We start from the raw sequence: 6,113 nt of genomic DNA, 5'->3' as shown, positions 1-6,113 counted from the left end.
TTTGAAAATTTACCGGCTCAATTGTTGCGATTAGGACCCTAAAGCCCAATGTTAAACCCAGTGGAAGCTATCTGATCCAAAATAAAAATAAACGTTAAAAATGTATTCGGTGCTGGGATTATGGAACAACGAATTCAGTATTTATATAGAATTGTTACTGCGGCAAAAAATACAATAACGGGAGGTGATTGTACACGCGCTGTACAACATACGACCACGCACTACGCAATGATTTTAAATATGAAAGACGTCCAAGTTGGTGTTTAACTGAATATTGCAATGATTTTTAATGACGTTGTTTAAATTTAAATCTTAAATTTTTATGTGAATAAATTATTTGTGTTTTATTTGTTAATCATCTGAAATCTCAATTAAATTTTTCACAAACAAAAATAAAAGAAAGTTTTAATAGACACCCAATAGTATTTTTCTAGTTACCGCCTAAACCTCAAATGCCTTTTTCAAAACTTTTTATATTTTTTTGATATTATATTAATATCTCCAGCCTTAAATTACAAAGTAAATTAGGACTACAAAATTCAAAATACGAAGAACTTTGTATTTTTTATACATTTTTTCAATTACAACTTACAATTTCTTATTTACAACTTTCATCTTCTAAATTACATCTTACGTTTCTTACTTACAGCTTTCATCCTCTCAACTAAATCTTACGTTTCTTAATTACAACTTTCAAGTTCTCAATTACCTTTTCAAGAGGCGCCAAAAATAAAATAAATGTTTAATTTAATTTTTTTAGTGGCCAAACAGGACAAAGCGCAGGGGAGCACATGCCCCCCCTCCTCGCTCCCGCCCAGCCTACAGGCTTGGTTTAAATGGGTTTTATTAAAAACTCGTTTATTTATTTTAAAATAGCATGTGAATAAACCAAATTATGGAAAAAATATTAAACAACATTTGCATTTTTAAATCACAAATATTTTTCATAAGAATGAATTGTTTTCAGCAACATATCATCTTTTTCAACTTTTCCTGGAAATTCTGAGCAGCTATATTTTCTTGAATTAAATTTAGTAAACAAAATAGCTGCCAGAGTTTTATTGTAAGTTGGGATTTACCTTCCGTCCAAATACCATTGGCAATCGAAAACAATCGCTCTACGGAAGTGTTTGTACCGGGCAAACATAAAGCGACTTCCACCAATTTTAACAAATTGTTATAAGGAACGTGGTTATTTTCAAAATAAGAAAAAGTTTCAACCCATCGCTTGTCACATTTAAGAGACTGTGAGTTCCAAGAAGAAAACTTTTCCTTTGTGCAACATAAATTAGTTCTCCGAATTTCGTCGAACAATTGATTGTCATCGAATGTGATTTCTATTGATTTTTTAAAAAAAGTTAAAGTTTCAATAATTTTAATCCATTCAAATTTACAGTTAAGTAAAAACCGTTTAAAAACTTCAACCTGAATAAAGTGACGCGTCCAATCATCTATATACTCTAGATAGACACTGAAAAAAATGTCTACTTCTTTCAGAAATTGGTTTTTGATATTCCACACCGGCCTCATTGGAGAAATTTTCTAAACTAGAAACTCGAACAGTAAAACGGTAAAAAAAAAAATAAACTTGAGAAATAATTATCTCCACATCAATAGATAAACAACCAGATGCAGTGTTTATTGCATTGATAAAATATGAGCATTGCAACCGATACCAATGGTTTCACGGCTTAGCTTAACGATTAACTTTTTGTGAATATTATTGTTATTACCGAATATTATGTTATTACCGTTTCGTTTTAAATCTCCAAAATCGGTATTGGTGTTGTCTGCAGAAATAGCCAAAATTTTTGAAGAAATATTGTTTGCTCTAATGCATTTAAAGATAACTTCTGATAAAATATCTGATGCTTCTTCATTTACACAATCCATGTTAATCAGCTGAATTTGCACTTCTTCTTTAACATCAAAATAACGAGCCAAAAATGGATCCATTTTAATGTCCTTGTGGTTTGATGCATCAAAAATAATTAACACATATGATACTTTTAATAAAGCATTTTCTGAGTTAGTAACAATATTTCTTGAACAGGTTTACAATTATTGCATCATCAATTATTGCATCATGTTTGTACGCGCACAAGCAAATCTTGGATTATAAAATTTCCTTAGTTTTGATGTACAATCAGCACTTCTAAAGTTGTGGTTGTGTTTGATTGTGTGGAATACAATTATTCCTTCTTGAATGGCTAATATTTTTTCATTTTAACCAAAGCTCTGACTCTTCATCAACTTTGTGATTTTGTTTGACGATATAGAAGCATCCAATGCCATTTTGTATCTGATAGATTTGCAATGATCTTCAATTGCAGACCGTCCACGACTACTAATGTCAAATAGGCTTTGACAAACAGTACATTTGAGGAGCTCATCTTTGATCTGCGTTAAGAAAGGAAACATTTTCTTTAAATTATCATTAAACATGTTTAACCTTCTCTTCTTTCTATTAATTTTTTGAATTTGATGAAAAATAGTTGTAAAAACCTTAAATTTCTTTTTTATGAACACTTATTTTTATGAACTTCATATTAAAATAAATCGCAAAGCGTTATTAACAATTATTAGGGGAAAAAGACATTGCGAGGCAAACAAAATTTGCGCAAAACGAGCGCATTTTCTTTGTTGTAATTAAAAATCTTTCGAAGTAATTTTTTTTCTTTTCTAATGGTAATTCATTTAGTTTCGCGTTTTATAGTTAAGTTTATTGGAATTTTTTTCATTTTTTTATAACCATTTTTTAGAAAATTCATTTATTAAAAGTCTTTTAAATTTTTCTTGAAAGAATTTTAGTTTCTTTTTTTTAATATATAAACGCTTACTGTACGCGCCAAACGCGTACGTATGGTCACCTTATCAATTACATCTTGAAAAGGCGTAGAATAAGAAAGTTTGTAAACTGAAAACAAATGAAAGAAAACTTAGCATACAGTGTTAAAAAAATAAAAACTATTATATATTATTCAAATAAAAGTAAGCGCTATTGATTTAAACGTATTCTTGTCAAACTGATTATACATTGAAATACTTTTCATTTATAATTGAAAAATCATACATTTATGTATTAACGCAAAATAAAAAATAAAAAAATAAAAAAATTAAAAAGCAACTAAGTACATAAACTTAAAAACCTTAACTATTGCTTGTAAAATCGAATATACATTGAAATATACTTTTCATAAATGATTTAATAGTTATAAGTTTAAATAACACAAACTCAGAAATAGCTTCGCAGTATATCGTTTATTCTCAGCCTCAATTTTGTCTTAAATTCTTAAAACGTTTTTATTGTTTTAAGTTTATTTGTAAATATTTTATTCCATACTTTCGGTCATCTAATTGAAAATTTAGACTTTAATTCTGATATTTTTGAAAAACAACTAGAATATTATAGGAACGATAATTTTGTTAATTTTAAACATAAAAATTAGAAAATGATAAATATTTTTTAGGCAGATATTCAGTACTATCAACACTGCACTAAACTCTAAATATCAGTCAATATATGAGCATTTTTTTTTTTTTTTCTCTCCATTTTTTGCCGTATAAAAATATAAATACAACCACTATTTCTATTATACAGATGGCCGCTGCAAGAAGAAGAAGACGCAATTTGTCTTATTGTCAAGCCCCAAGCATTAGTTTTAGAAATAGCCATAATGACTTTTTTTGTTAAAAGACCGCCTGTCTAAGCTAAAATCTTTAATCGACGCATGTACAGACTGCCAAAAATTGGGAACTTGGACATTCTTTTGATCTGTGGGTAAATTGCTAATTAGCCGACCTAACACTGTGGTAGTTCCGAACCCGAAAAAAACAACATATGTACTCGGTAAAAGTTAAACAAATGCAACCGTTATGGAAAAAAATTATCGTTTAAATATATATAATATATAAAATATGATTTAGAAAAAGAAATTTACTTTAGTTTTTTCTTTTTTCAAAAGTTCACAGTACACATTTAAATAAACTGGATTTTTTTCAGAGTTTTTAATTGTTTTTTATGTTGAACTAATTAATGATGTAAGTTTAGTACTCGTTAAGTCCTTTAACACCATATGTACTAAGAAATGCGTTTTCTATTAAATGATATAACTTTAATCAAATGATAAAGATTGAAAAGACTTTTTAAATAAAGTTTCTTTTATATATATATATATATATGTATATATATGTATATATATATATATATATATATATATATATATATATATATATATATATATATATATATATATATATATATATATATATATATATATATATACATATATATATACATATATATACAAATATACATATATATATATATATATATATATATATATATATATATATATATATATATATATATATATATATATATTATGTATGTATATTATGTGTGTATATATATATAATTATATATATATATATATATATATATATATATATATATATATATATATATATATATATATATATATATATATAAATATCATTATTGGGTAGTGATTTCTCAAAGTAAGCCTCCATTTAAACTGGTAATAAGATCAATGCTAATAGTAAACCAAAACCTGTAATTTATCCTAGACTGGCTTATATATTTTGATTTGTTCTTGTAAACATGCTTCTTGGCTGTATTTACACATAGACTTGATTTTTTAAGATTGTTTAATTAAAAAAAGTTATGACTTCAGAAGAGATGCTTGTAAAAATGTTAAATCTAAATAGTGATATCAAATGTAATAACTATTTCCTATCTTTGTCATCTTCTCCATTCTCTTATAACTTGAAAGGTAGATAAGTATTAGGGCAAGTTATAAGCTTGTAGAATAAACCAAAGGATTGAGAAATGAAATCTTATACACAATAACCTAAACTTTAATATTATTTTCCCTTTTATTTTTTTATTTTTATCTTTTATTTTGATTGTTATTATGACATTTCAATACATTATTTCATACATGATCTGTTACCAATCATTCTATACCATAAATACCAAAAATTTCTCAAAACTCAATTTACTACCTTTCTTTGTACTTATCAAAAATATTTTCAAGGTTCACAAATGCCATCCACAGATCTTTTTTCTTTTCCAAACTTTCTTATAAACTTGCTTTAAATAAATATTGCTTCTGTTTTTTCCTTTTATAATCTAAAACCAAAATGTATGTTATTGATAAATACACTGTTTTTTATTTTGTTGCCAATAATTCTTTGTAAAATTTTTATTAGCTGGTCAAGCATGTTTGCTCCTTAATATAAATGACATACTAGTGTATTTACCTTTAGTATAAATTTTTACCATCCAATTTATTTTCCAATGATTAAGGATTTTACCTTCATCTATAATTGGATTGCAGGTATCTGACGCTTACTAAGCACCCACATCCTAAAAGCCTTTGGCATCTATACGTATATTCTTTTTTTTTCAATTGTTTATAATCGTGAGATATAGTTTCTTTATTAGTATGATATTTGTTGGGTAAGTTTTTTTTTAATTATTTTTTATTTATAATATTTTAAACAATTTTTTGTTGTTAAATCAGTATAAATTTGACAGAGTATTATATTCGGTGCTATTTTAGATCTTTTTTTATAGGATTGAACATATTTTATATATATATATATATATATATATATATATATATATATATATATATATATATATATATATATATATATATATATATATATATATATATATATACACATATATATATAGAATGATAAAAAAAGATTGCTGCCTCTTGACAAGCTCTTAGACAGCAGCTGGATATAAGAGAGTCGATATATGTACTGAAGCCCCTGGCAGCAGGCTATTTTAGTGTGAGGTCAGAGTGCTCATTTAAACGCACATTCATAGTTGATTTATAAGACGGTCTTATCATCAGACTATATAGTCTGATAAGACCCTCGAAGTAGTCTTGAAGTATTACTAATAAATAGATAATATAGTTGTTTTGAATGTCTTCATAAAAAGAAGTAATTTAAAATAAATAATTTAGTGTAACATAAATGTTGCTAAAATATATATATATCCAACAATCAGCAAATACCTTTAGCAAAAGCCCAACCAATAATATTATTTTCATTTATTATTTTAAACATTT

Source organism: Hydra vulgaris, chromosome 11 (assembly GCF_038396675.1).
Source record: "Hydra vulgaris chromosome 11, alternate assembly HydraT2T_AEP".
Classification (NCBI taxonomy): domain Eukaryota; kingdom Metazoa; phylum Cnidaria; class Hydrozoa; order Anthoathecata; family Hydridae; genus Hydra; species Hydra vulgaris.
Note: the sequence above shows the minus strand (reverse complement) of the source record.